Here is a 15,000-nt window from a genome sequence, read left to right as displayed (position 1 = left end):
ATGAATTAAGGAAGAAAGGATATGAGTCTACCGCTTACAAGAAAAGATCTCATGATAGTCAATATGGGCCCTCAACACCCATCAATGCATGGTGTTCTTCGACTGATCGTTACTCTCGATGGTGAGGATGTTATTGATTGTGAACCCATATTAGGGTATTTACACAGAGGAATGGAAAAAATCGCGGAAAACCGAACTATTATACAATACTTACCTTATGTAACAAGGATATAGAGAGATTGTAGAAAGGGGATAGGATAGTTATTTTTGCAAGAGACTTGTTGTAAATTCCTTAACTTAAGAAAGAAAAAAGAATAAAAACACAGATACATAACATAAAAAAAAGAATAAATAAGACGAGATTCGACCTCCCCCTACATATTTAATTTCCTCTCCTATACAAAAACTAGCAAGACCCACTCCATTGGTAATTCCATCAATAACACCCTTATCAAAAAACTCCGTGAGTTCGGTTAACCCTCTTATACCGAGGGTAAAGACCCTAGTATAGAAAATATCTATATAACCACGATTATATGACCAACTGTATATATTTTTTTTTACTTGATCTAAAAATTCTTTTTTAGGATTTCCTTTGTAAAAAGAGTTTATTAAATCCAAATTCTGAAAAAAAGAATAAGCGGATCCATAGAAGATATATGCTATGAATAAACCAAAGATAGCTAGACTTACAGAAGAAATTGCATTAGTAATAAATTCATATGAATTTACAAAAGAATTAGAACTTTCCTGGGTAAAGTTTATTGAGGGAGTTAACCACTTTGATAATATGGTTAACTCTGCTATTCCATTACCAATTCCTCCATTATCAAAAGAGATTCCTATGAATCCAATGAACAAAGTGAAAAGTAGTAATATAAGAAGAGGAAATAACATAGTATTTCCCGTTTCATGCGGATAGGCAAAAGTTTTTTTAGCCCCAAAAGACGTAGTAAAGGATCCTATCCTATTTCTTGTATTACCTTGAATTTTTGGTATATTTTGTGAAAAAAAAGAAACTCCACTCTTCGTTGTTGATAAAACGAAATCCCTATTCACTCCTTTGGGTATCCTTTTTCCCCATAAGGATATTGAATACAAGGAACTCTCTTTAGTGCTACTGTAATTTTGAAAATGAACACGCAAATACCCATCAAATGTAAGTAAATATATCCGAAACATATAAAAGGCAGTTAATCCTGCAGTAAAGGAGGCTATTATTCCAAAAAAGGGCGAATACAACCAACTATTACTAAGGATTTCATCTTTGGACCAGAAGCAAGCAAGAGGTGGAATACCACAAAGAGAAAGTGTACCCCATAAAAAAGTAGTTCTTGTGATTGGAATGTATTTTCTTAAACCGCCCATAAGAACCATATTTTGACTTTTATCTGGTGAATATCCAACAAGAGGTTCCATTGAATGAATAACGGATCCGGATCCCAAGAACAATAAAGCTTTTGAATAAGCATGAGTGATCAAATGGAATAAAGCAGCTTGATAAGAACCTATACCTAGAGCTAACATCATATAACCCAATTGAGACATTGTAGAATAGGCTAAGCTTCTTTTAATATCTCTCTGAGCAAGAGCTAAAGTAGCTCCTAAGAATAGTGTTATTGTACCTACTAAAGAAATAAAACTCATTATCAAAGGTAAAGATATGAAAAGAGGAAGAAGTCGAGCTAGAAGAAAAATTCCCGCAGCAACCATAGTTGCTGCGTGTATAAGAGCCGAAATAGGAGTGGGCCCTTCCATAGCATCGGGTAACCATACGTGAAGAGGGAATTGTGCGGATTTCGCAACTGCACCAAGGAATAATAAAAAAGCACACAAAGTAGTAAGTAAAGAGTTAATTCCATTATTAGGAATCCAGTTATTAGCTATTTTGAACAAATCCCTAAACTCTAAACTACCTGTTATCCAAAAAAAACCTAAAATTCCTAATAATAGACCAAAATCCCCTACACGATTAGTTACAAAAGCTTTTTGACAAGCACTCGCTGCGATTGGTCGTGTAAACCAAAAGCCTATCAATAAATAAGAACACATTCCCACGAGTTCCCAAAAAAAATAAATTTGTATCAAATTGGAGCTAGTAACCAATCCCAACATGGAAGTATTGAAAAAACTTATATAAACAAAAAATCTCAAATATCCTTCATCGTGAGACATATAACCATCACTATAAATAAGAACCAGGATTCCTACAGTAGTAATTAGTATTAACATAATAGAAGTAAGTGGGTCAATCAAGTATCCAAATTCTAAAGAAAAATCATTATTGACGGTCCAAGACCATAGATATTGATAGATCGAACTTCCATTTATTTGTTGAATAGACAGTTGAACTGAGAATACCATAGCTATACTTAAGAGTAAAACACTAGGAAAAGCCCATATGCGACGAAGATTTTTTGTTGCTGTCGGAATAAGAATAAGGCCAAATCCCATTGACATAATAACTGGAAGTGGGAGAAGAGGGATTACCCATGCATATTGATATGTATGTTCCATAAGAAAAGAAATTGCAATTTTTACTTCAATTTTTACTTCAATTTTTCTATAAAATTGTTTCCGATTCACCAAACCAATTCTTATCTCTTTCTGAAAGAATAAATAAAAAGAATAAGAAAAAATACTGAAATTCTTAATTTTTCCAAAATTTATCTCATTGAAATAATTAAAAAATTAAGAATGGGTTTAGTTGGTTAAATTAAAAAAGTTAATAAAATAACTAGGTAACGAAGTTATTTTATTAACTAAATAAAGATATTTATAAAAATAAAAAAAAAAAAGTGGAATCATTTTACTTTCTATTCATAATTCATTTTTATATTTCTTTAAAACAAAGATGAAACAGCTCTCTTGTTCCATAATTAACTGATTGAGTGAATTCCAATGAAAACCTATGTTTATAAGAAATTATCGAATAGTCCTTACTTCATATAGAACTAAAATTCTAATGACTATAAATTACCTAAGTTTTAGAATGTCTTGTTTAAGAGACTCAGTATTTTTTGTTTTGATTGGAATTCCTTTCCTTTATGGAATACCATTCTGAACTTAATTAACTATTTTCATTTTCCCTTCTTTTTATCCCCCCGTCTTATCTTATATGGGGGATAGGCTTCCATACCATATATCTATATATGGAGTATACTTGATATATAAATAGATATAAATAGATTTAAATGAGAAACCCTTCTATATATTCTATATTATTAAAAAAAAAGTATAAAATATATAAAGAAAAAATGTTAAAAAATTCTTGTTGTCTTATCCGCATTAGACAAAATGAAGTAAAAAATAATTCAAAATTTAAGTATCTTTCAGTATCTAAGTATAAATACTAATAAAAAGAAGAAAGAAGGATTGATTTGCAGCAATAGATGTCTTTCACATACAACTAGAAAAAAGTAATTTCCTTTTTGAATGGCAGTTCCAAAAAAACGTACTTCAATGTCAAAAAAGCGTATTCGTAAAAATATTTGGAAGAAAAAGACTTATTTTTCCATAGTACAATCTTATTCTTTAGTAAAATCAAGATCATTTTCGAGCGGTAATGAGCATCCAAAACCAAAGGGTTTTTCTGGGCAACAAACAAATAATAAGATTTTGGAATAATATGAATTGACTTATCAAAAAAGAATTCCAATTATTTAATAATTTGGATTCTTCTTTGAATGTACTTTTATGTGTCGAATTACTCGGTACAATATTCTTAGAACAAAAAACCCCTCTTATCTTATATATACAAGAAAAAAAAAGTTTTGTTTGGTATACTGTGTGCTAAGTATTCTTTTCCTATCAATGAACTTTTCATAATTTTCCTAATAGAATCCTCATATTCTATTAGGAAAATTATGAAAAGTGGAGTATTCTTACAATAGGACTTACAACTTCCACCTATCTTCTCCAAAATCATAAGGTTAGTAAATCTTATTAATAAGAGCATAAAGACTTTCATTCTAGAAATTTTTAAAAAATCCAAAAAGCCTTTTCTATTTATCCATTTTATTTTAATTTCATCATTAAATAGAAACCCTTTTGGATTTTTTTCATTGTATTGAAAGAATTTTCAAAATGTAAAGGGGAAATTAATTAGAAAAAATTAGTTCTATAATTGCAAGTTAGAAAAAAGAAGTTCCAACTCTTTCAAGCAGTGTTTGTGTTTCTATTGGGCAAAGCAAGAGTTTATTGTAAAAAAAAAAAATGGAAACGATACTACCAAACGAAGTCTATTTTAATGAAAACTCTAATGTTCCTAAATTTTATGGACTTTCCCAATATCGACGATTCCCAAGATAATAGCTATTATTCTTTTAAGTTACCTATTATTTGAAGTTAGCCGCCATGGTGAAATTGGTAGACACGCTGCTCTTAGGAAGCAGTGCTCAAGCATCTCGGTTCGAATCCGAGTGGCGGCATTCTTGAAAAAGAATACAATAGATTAGAAATCAATTCGAAATTTACAATTTTGTAATGGGACCTTCCCCTTATGCTATTTGCAACTTTAGAACATATACTAACTCATATCTCTTTCTCAACGATTTCAATTGTGATTACGATTCATTTTATAACCTTATTAGTTCGTGAACTTGGAGGATTACGCGATTCGTCAGAAAAAGGAATGATAGTTACTTTTTTCTCTATAACAGGATTCTTAGTTTCTCGTTGGGCTTCCTCGGGACATTTTCCATTAAGTAATTTATATGAGTCATTGATCTTCCTTTCATGGGCCCTGTATATTCTTCATACCATTCCTAAAATACAGAACTCTAAAAATGATTTAAGCACAATAACTACGCCAAGTACTATTTTAACGCAAGGCTTTGCCACATCGGGTCTTTTAACTGAAATGCATCAATCCACGATACTAGTACCTGCTCTACAATCTCAGTGGTTAATGATGCATGTCAGTATGATGTTATTAAGCTATGCAACTCTTTTGTGCGGATCCTTATTATCTGCCGCTATTCTAATCATTAGATTTCGAAATAATTTCCATTTCTTTTCTAAAAAGAAAAAAAATGTTTTAAATAAAACATTTTTCTTTAGTGATATTAAATATTTTTATGCAAAAAGAAGTGCTTTAAAAAGAACCTCTGTCCCTTCATTTCCAAATTATTACAAATATCAATTAACGGAGCGTTTGGATTCTTGGAGTTATCGTGTCATTAGCCTAGGATTTACCCTTTTAACCGTAGGTATTCTTTGTGGAGCAGTATGGGCTAATGAGGCCTGGGGATCCTATTGGAATTGGGATCCTAAGGAAACTTGGGCATTTATTACTTGGACCATATTCGCAATTTATTTACATAGTAGAACAAATCCAAATTGGAAGGGTACGAATTCTGCACTTATAGCTTTGATAGGATTTCTTATAATTTGGATTTGTTATTTTGGTATAAATCTATTAGGAATAGGCTTACATAGTTATGGTTCGTTTACATTAACACCTAAATGATTACATAAAATAAAACCTTCATGAAATGAAGGTTTTTACTTTTATGTTTTATTTGAGAACCCCTTGAACGCCTTATCAAAGGGTTCTCAAAAATTCGAGATAGATCTAATTATACTTTTTTACTTATTTCTGCATTATATACTTTTTTACTTATTTCTGCATTAATAGAGCAGACGAGTAAAAAAAGCAAACCTATTTAGGATAATAATTGGATAAGAGAGCCTCTACCCTGTCAACGGATAGGGAGAGAACAAAATCTGGATAAATACCAATTCCTATTACTGGTAAAAAGATACAGATTAAAATAAAGAGTTCTCGTGGTCCAGAATCCACAAAATTTGCGTTTGGAACATTAAATAGCTTGTATCCATAGAACATCTGGCGTAACATAGATAATAAATAAATAGGAGTTAATATCATTCCAATTGCCATTACAAAAGTAATTAGTGTTTTTGGCATTAACAGAAATTTTGGACTAGTAATTAGTCCAAAAAATACTACTAATTCTGCGACAAAACCACTCATTCCTGGTAAGGCAAGAGAAGCCATTGAAAAGCTACTAAACATGGTAAAAATTTTAGGCATTGGGATAGATATTCCCCCCAGTTCTTCGAGATAAACAAGACGCATTCTATCAGAAGCGGTTCCTGCCAAGAAAAAAAGTGTAGCACCAATAAATCCATGGGATAATATTTGTAAAATAGCTCCATTGAGTCCAATGTTGGTTATGGAACCAATTCCTATAATTATGAAACCCATGTGAGATACAGAGGAATAAGCTATTCTTTTTTTGAAATTTCGTTGACCAAGAGAAGTTGAAGCTGCATAGATTATTTGGATCGCTCCTATTATTACTAACCAGGGCGAAAATAGATAATGAGCATGAGGTAACAATTCCATGTTGATCCGAATCAATCCATATGCTCCCATCTTTAATAATATTCCCGCTAAAAGCATACATGTACTATAATGTGCTTCCCCATGGGTATCTGGTAACCACGTATGTAGGGGTATAATCGGCAATTTGACAGCATAAGCAATAAGGAAGCCAAAATATAAAAGTATTTCCAAGGTTGCAGGGTATGATTGATTAATTAATCTTTCCAAATCTAATCCTGGTTCGTTGGAACCATATAAGCCCATACCCAGAACTCCGATTAAGAAAAAAATGGAACCGCCTGCAGTATACAAAATAAACTTTGTAGCTGAATATAGACGCCTCTTCCCCCCCCACATGGATAAAAGTAAGTAAACAGGAATTAATTCTAACTCCCACATGATAAAAAAAAGTAAAAGGTCTCGCGAAGAAAATAATCCTATTTGACCACTATACATTGCGAGCATCAGGAAATAGAATAATCGCGAATTCCGTGTAATTGGCCAAGCTGCTAAAGTAGCTAAAGTAGTGATAAATCCTGTCAATAAAATAGATCCTAATGAAAGTCCATCGATTCCCAATCTCCAGTGGAAATCGAAGACATCTATCCATTTATAATCCTCCTTTAATTGGATTAAGGGATCCTCCAGTTGGAAATGATAACAGAACGCATAAGTCATTAGAAGGAATTCTAATAAACAAATAGATATAGTATACCACCTAACGACTTTGTTTCCCTTATGAGGTAAAAAGAAAATTAATGAACCTGCAAATATCGGCAAAACAACAAGTATTGTTAACCAAGGAAAATAACTCATGATAAAGTGATAAAGACAAGATACGTTTTGACCAGAAAAGCCCGTGCTCGATTATTTCGAGCACAGGCTTCTTCGGTAAAGAGGAATCAGACGATTCGAGTGAAGTTTTTTGTAACGTATCAATAAGATAGAGCCATGCTACGTGTTGTTTCAGGCCCTAAATAAACGCGGACACTTAAAAAATCTGTCGGGCAGGCAGATTCACATCTCTTACAACCCACACAATCTTCGGTTCTCGGCGCGGAAGCAATTTGCTTGGCTTTACATCCATCCCAGGGTATCATTTCTAATACATCTGTTGGACAAGCTCGTACACATTGAGTGCATCCTATACATGTATCGTAAATTTTTACGGAATGTGACATTGGATCTATAAATTTTTCTTTTCAACATAAAATTTTTCGATCTGGTAAAAATGAAATTAGTACTATAATGAGTCATATGTATTGTAGACACCAGACGAAGCAATGGTTTATCCAAACTTCAAAAAAAAAAATCTATTTTTTAATCTGTTTGTGAGAAAGCGTGAAGAGAGCCAAGAGACTTTAATTTTGGATTTCAACAATAAATAAGAAATAAGAAAGAATTTTACGAATTGTACAGACGAATTCGAATTAGCCAATAAATTGGCTATCGTCTTTTCAATATAAATTATTGCAATATTCAAATTGCAATATCAATGAATTACAAATACAAAAATTCATTTAAGTGAAAAAGAATACTATGCAATAATCTACTAAAAAAAATGGATATTCTCAAATAATACTAAGAAAATAGTATTGATTTCTATTTATTTTAATATGTGCGCCTTTGTTTAGAGGATTCTATGTCTAATTATTCAAAAGTCTAATTATTCAATAAATTAGATTGATTGATACGAGTGGATTTCCTATTACGATGGATGGAAGAAAGAATGGATAGTCCAATAGCGGCTTCAGCAGCTGCAAGGGCTATAACAAAAATTGCGAAAATATCTCCTTTTAATTGGCGACTATCAAATAGATCAGAAAATGTTACGAGATTTAGATTAATTGAATTCAGTATAAGTTCAAGACATATTAGAGCTCTAACCATGTTTCGGCTTGTGATCAATCCATAGATACCAATCGAAAATAAATAGACACTCAAAAAAAGTACATGCTCAAACATCATTAACTAACTCCTTATCAATCTCGATTCATTTCAATATGAGGGCAAGAATTGAACCGATTCAATTAATTACAATAGAACAATTACACAACAAAAGAAAAAAAAAAAAAAAAAAAAGGAGGTATTTGTTGGCAGTAGATGGATTTTACTAAATCAAAATTGTGATTCTTTAGTTATTTATTTTAGATTTGCAATTCTTATAATTTGTACTTTTTCTAAGTTTTCTTATTGCCGAGCCATAGTAATTGCACCTATTAAAGAAACTAGAAGAATTATGGAAATGAGTTCAAACGGAAGATAAAAATCGGTTGCTAAATGAATTCCAATTTGTTGAACATTATTTATGAGACCCTGTTCTACTATTTGGTTTGATCTTGTAGTCCAAAGAATTCCATACCACGACGTATCTGGGATAGTAGTCATTAGTGAAAAAACAATAGTTATACAAACGAGTGAAGTGAACCCATCTCCAATAGTCCAATAATTCTTATCTTTAGACCATTCTGAGCCATTTACGAACATTACAGCGAATATGATCAAGACATTTATGGCTCCCACATAAATAAGAAGTTGTGCGACAGCTACAAAGTAGGAATTTAATAAAAAATAGAATAAGGATATACAAACAAGAACTAATCCCAGCGAAAAGGCAGAATAAATGGGGTTGGTAAGTAATACTACTCCTAGACCCCCTAGTAGAAGAACAAATCCCCCAAATAGCATAAGAATCTCATGTATTGGTCCAGGTAAATCCATTATGGATAAAAAGAAATTAATAGTATAAAATTTTTCATGAACTGACTAAAACTAAAGGATTCAAGGAAGGAAAAAAGGATTAGGGTATTTTTTTGTGTATAAACTTATAGTTATAAATTATATTATATCACGAAAATCTAGTCTGATTTAAAATAAGAAATAATTTCCAATAAGCAGTAGTTTTTCGTTTTTCTTTATAGTTTAATTTTAAAGTTTAATAAAGAATTATTAGATTTTTATAACAGAAAGACAAAATCAAAGTTTAGTAATCAGTAATCGTTCTTGAATTCGAAGATTTTTCTTTGTTTATTTTACTTTCAGACGAATTCCTAATTGTTTGAATTGTGTAATCTCCCATTATGGAGATTGGTAACCGACTTAAAGCAATTTGATTGTAATTCAATTCATGACGATCATAGGTAGAAAGTTCATATTCTTCAGTCATTGATAAACAGCTTGTTGGACAGTACTCAACACAATTGCCACAAAATATACAAACTCCGAAATCAATACTATAATTAAGCAATTGTTTTCTTTTAATATCCTTTTCAAATCTCCAATCCACAACGGGTAAATCTATCGGACATACGCGAACACATACTTCACAAGCAATACATTTATCAAATTCAAAGTGGATTCGCCCTCGGAAACGCTCTGGTGTAATTGATTTTTCATAAGGGTAGTGAATCGTTATAGGTAAACGATTTGTGTGGGATAAGGTAGTTATGAAACTTTGACCTATGTACCTTGTAGCACGTATTGTTTGTTGACCATAACTCATGAACCCAGTTACCATAGGGAACATATTCATTCTAAATATCTATGAAAAAGATATGTTTCTTTCTCTTGTTTGAGAGAGCTTTTGTGTTGAAAATATTCTTACTATTATTGTATTATCTTATTTATAGTGAAACAAGTTGAGAAGAGGTTGTTAATAAGAGATTGCCCAGGGAAATAGGTAAAAGAAATTTCCATCCAAGATTTAATAACTGATCCATTCTCATCCTCGGTAAAGTCCATCTTATTGTGATAGAAATGAAGAGAAATAAATAAGCTTTAGTTAATGTAATAAATATACCCATTGTCATTTCCAAAATTCCAACTGCTTTATTCATTTGGAAAAAATCAAAAAAGGATATATAGGGAATAGATAAATTCCACCCGCCCAAGTAGAGAACTGTTACAAATAAAGAAGAAACTAATAAATTTAGGTAAGAAACAAGATAAAATAAACCATATTTGATACCGGAATATTCAGTTTGGTAACCTGCTACTAATTCTTCCTCCGCTTCTGGTAAATCAAAGGGTAATCTTTCACATTCTGCCAAAGAAGAAATTAAAAAAACCAGAAAACCTATAGGCTGACGCCAAATATTCCATCCAAAAAAACCGTATTTTGACTGTGCTTCAACTATATCAACTGTACTTGAACTGTTAGATAATCATAGTCGGTGATAACATCACAGTTCCCACCGCTATTTCAAAACCGTACATGAAACCTTAGCTTCATACGGCTTCTCTATGATCAGAAAAAGGAAAGGACTGTTTTGTTCCTAGCCCCGGGGGCGTAGATAGAATTAGATAAAATAAAATAGATTTGAAAGTCCTAAATTAGACCAAAGGAATTCCGTCTGCTAGAATAAGAAAAAGCGCTTCCGAATTGATCTCATCCTTTATAATATAATGAAAATTTTTCTTTGTTCAGTAATAACTTAATCTTGGAATAAAACACTTGTTACTTGTTATAGGAATTCAATTAATAAATGGAAAGAGTTGGGTATTAGTTCATGAGCAATTCTGCATGAATATGGATAGAGGAAGGAAATAATGAAAATTTTTTCTAGTGCACTCCATATCTTTTTTACTATTCTTCTTTCCCCAGGGAGGGGGTATTTAAAAAGAAAAAATGGATAAAGGGTTAATTCGTTCTTGATAGCCATTTCCTTAACAAGTGAATGGGAACATACTCTGGATCGGAATCCGAAGAAAGTACTACTTGATAATTTCTACAAATTGCAAGTCCTTATTATGATTCCTTTTATGGGCAAAAATCTCTAATGTTTTAGATTTTCCATTACTAATCCTTTATGTACTTTAGTGTTCCTAACCCTTCACTAACTTTTGGTGGATTCTTCTTATGGATTATTAAGTTATAGTAATAACTAGGAGTATTCTAGTAATGGAATTCCATATCGTGAATCCTTTATTCTTGGCCGCTTCAAGATATGATGACTAATTAAAAAATATCAACCTTGGGATAAAGAGTTTACACTGCTTATGTTTACTTCCACTTTTTTCTTGTACGTAGGAAATGAGATTTTTTCTTTTTACTACAAATTTATAAGCTGTTTTGTTTCACTCATATAGCTATCTAGTTTAACTTACCAACCCAAATACTAAATAAGAAAAGGAATATAAATAGTTAATGGATTTTATAGGAAAAAGATCTATTTTAACGAATCACACGTAGAGATATTGCTAGCACACAAAAAGTTAATGGTATTTCATAACTAATGGATTGAGCAGCAGCTCGTAGACCGCCTGAAAAAGAATATTTATTATTTGAGCTATATCCTGCCATAAGAAGACCAATAGGAGCTATACTTGAAATGGCAATCCATAAAAAAACACCAATACTAAGATCGGCTAAAACAAAATGATATCCCAAAGGGATAACTAAAAAACTTAATAAAACTGATATGACTGCTATAGAGGGTCCAATGCTAAATAAAGAAATATCTCCTCGGGATGGCAGAATATCTTCTTTAAAAAGTAGCTTAGTCCCATCTGCTATAGCTTGAAGCAGGCCCAGGGGGCCAGCATATTCAGGACCAATACGTTGTTGTATCGACGCAGATATTTCTCTTTCTAACCACACAATTACGAGTACCTCTATTGTTATTCCCAAAAGGAGGGTCAAAATGGGTAGAATCGATATCAGTCCATAGACTTCTTTTAATAATTCCAATTTCGAAAAAGAATTGATAGTTTCTACCTCTACCCTATCTATTATCATTTCAACGATCAACTTCCCCCATAATGATATCTATACTACCTAATATCGTCATGATATCAGCCAATTTCATTTTTTTAACTAGCTGAGGAAGAATTTGCAAATTAATAAACCCGGGTGGACGGATTTTCCATCTCCAGGGGAAAAGGCTATCATCTCCTACTAGATAAATCCCTAATTCACCTTTTGGGGCTTCTACTCTTACATAAAGCTCTTGTCTTGACAATTCAAAATTGGGCGAAGGTTTTTTACCAAGAAATTTATACTCAAAATCATTCCATTCAGAATTATTTTCTTTCTTAAAGCGTCGGACTTCTAAATTTTCATAAGGTCCTCCAGGAATTTTTTCTACAGCTTGTTGAATTATTTTGATGGATTCCCTCATTTCACCAATTCGTACTAAATAGCGAGCTAACGAATCCCCTTCTTTTTGCCATTGGACTTTCCAATCAAATTGGTTGTAAGACTCATAAGGATCTACTTTACGAAGATCCCATTGTATTCCAGAAGCTCGTAACATCGGTCCCGATAAGCCCCAATTTACTGCTTCTTCTCCGCTAATAAAACCTACTCCTTCAACTCGCTCTAAAAAAATTGGATTCTGTGTAATAAGTTGTTGATATTCAACAACTCCGCGTAAAAAATAATCACAGAAATCTAAACATTTATCGATCCATCCATAAGGTAGATCGGCGGCTACTCCTCCGATGCGAAAGTAATTGTGCATCATTCGCATACCTGTAGCAGCTTCAAATAGATCATATATTAATTCTCTCTCTCTAAAAATATAGAAAAAAGGAGTCTGTGCGCCGAGATCCGCCATAAAAGGTCCAAGCCATAGCAAGTGAGAAGCTATCCGGCTTAATTCTAACATAATTACCCTAATATAGCTGGCTCTTTGTGGTATTTGAATATTCTCCAAGAATTCTGGTGCATTTACTGTTATTGCTTCTGTAAACATAGTAGCTAAATAATCCCACCTTGTTACATAAGGTAAGTATTGTATAATAGTTCGGTTTTCCGCGATTTTTTCCATTCCTCTGTGTAAATACCCTAATATGGGTTCACAATCAATAACATCCTCACCATCGAGAGTAACGATCAGTCGAAGAACACCATGCATTGATGGGTGTTGAGGGCCCATATTGACTATCATGAGATCTTTTCTTGTAAGCGGTAGACTCATATCCTTTCTTCCTTAATTCATTATTCCATGAAAATGGATTATTCCATGAATTCCTCAAAGCGAGGCTCATCAAAATGAAAAATCTAAGACTACTATAAGACTACTAAAAAAATAATAAAACAAGAAAAAAATTTGAACGATTAAATTACTGCTCCCGAATATTCAACTGACCGATTAATTTCTTATAACGTACTCTATTTTTCTTTGCCAAATAAGCCAGCAAACGTCGACGTTTTCCCAAAAGTCTTCGTAGACCTCTTTCCGATGAAAAATCTTTTTTGTGTAATTCCAAATGTGAAGCAAGTCTCCGTATCTTATTGGTGAAACTGAATACTTGAAATTCAACAGAACCCCTGTTTTCTTCTTTTTCTTCTTTAACCATAAATCCAAAAATTTTTCTACCTCCTTTCTTTTTCATGTATTTTTCTGATCAGGAAAAATACAAAATTATGTCAGTTATTTTGAAGTTATTCTAATCTCGTACACACACAAATTTGCAATTATTCATCTACTACTGGAATTTGGATTTATTTTATCGATGCAAATTGGATTTGGATAGAAGTGGTACATTCTTTCTAATATTTTAGATAGAAGAAATGTTTCTTCTATCTAAAATATTAGAAAGAATTTTGCTGATTTATTTATTGCTATATGCAATTTATGGAATTGATACACCATTTAATTGATATCATTTAGCAAAATGAAACACAGCATATGCATCCATCTTTTGGCTCGAGAATTTCACGGGATAGAGATATGGTATAAGAAATAGACTATTAAGTAACTCTAAATGAATTGTGGATACATCTGTATCCTTAACATACTGAAACGATTGTCATTATTCGTATCAAACCAATAGCGATTCATACAAGCTAAATCTTCTAATCAATGGTGGGCCAATAATGAATTTTTTTGCATATGTATTAAGACGCTTGGCCTGATTTCGAAATTGTCCAGAGTTTTATATGTTGTTTTCATTGCAAAATGATGGGTCTCCTTCCATAACTTTCCAATTACGAGTACGAGAATTGAAAGACATGAAAATTCTCAATTCTCTACGGCGTCTAGTAGATAGAAACAAGAAAATCAGAAGAATCTTTCTCTCTATTCACTATCATTCCGCGTCTTCGACTTCTATTAGTTTCTTTTCTTCTTTAATGCAATAGCTATAGTTTGATATAAGAATCCATTTCTCAAAGTAATGGAAACCATTCTCTTATAGGAAATGGTTCGAAAATCGCTATTCCACCTTTTAGGTATCGTGAAAAGTGATACCTGTGAAGATCGTGCATTTCAGTCAAATTCAGATCCGTTTTTCGAGTCCATGATATAATATAACCAAATTGGATAGATCTTCCACCTGTTTAGCTAAGAAAGAATAGATACAGAGGTGGATAATAGATCGATATGAAGATCATGAGCTGCCCCATAATGAAATCGCCAGTAGTCGCGAATATCTCCTTCTTCCCTAATCCAAGATTGGAGAAAGAAGATCTAAGAGGGACCTATGGAGAATGTAGTCAGAAATCCATAATAGAGTCCGACCACAACGACCGAATTAATTATCCTCATCGAGAAACTTAGACTACTAAATAGAAAAGATTTGAAAATCATGGCATGGGTCTCCTTTTTTTCTTTCTTTAGAGTTTTCTATATGCACAATTTCTCGATGTTTCGATGAGAATTTCTTGACTTTCCATATATAGAAAGAGATAGACTATAAATGACATC

The 15,000-nt window shown here is 32.4% G+C and overlaps 1 non-coding gene across 1 annotated transcript; it reads left to right on the top strand.

Moving 5' to 3' along the window:
- The first annotated feature begins 4,350 nt into the window (after window positions 1-4,350).
- TRNAL-UAG (transfer RNA leucine (anticodon UAG)) lies at window positions 4,351-4,430 on the top strand. The gene has a single exon. It is a non-coding gene; the product is annotated as a tRNA-Leu (tRNA).
- The last annotated feature ends 10,570 nt before the right edge of the window (window positions 4,431-15,000 follow it).

Source organism: Triticum urartu, unplaced genomic scaffold (genome assembly GCF_056163025.1).
Source record: "Triticum urartu cultivar PI428250 unplaced genomic scaffold, HENAU_Tu73 scaffold2, whole genome shotgun sequence".
Lineage (NCBI taxonomy): Eukaryota > Viridiplantae > Streptophyta > Magnoliopsida > Poales > Poaceae > Triticum > Triticum urartu.
Note: the sequence above shows the minus strand (reverse complement) of the source record. Positions and strands in the feature narration are given on the sequence as shown.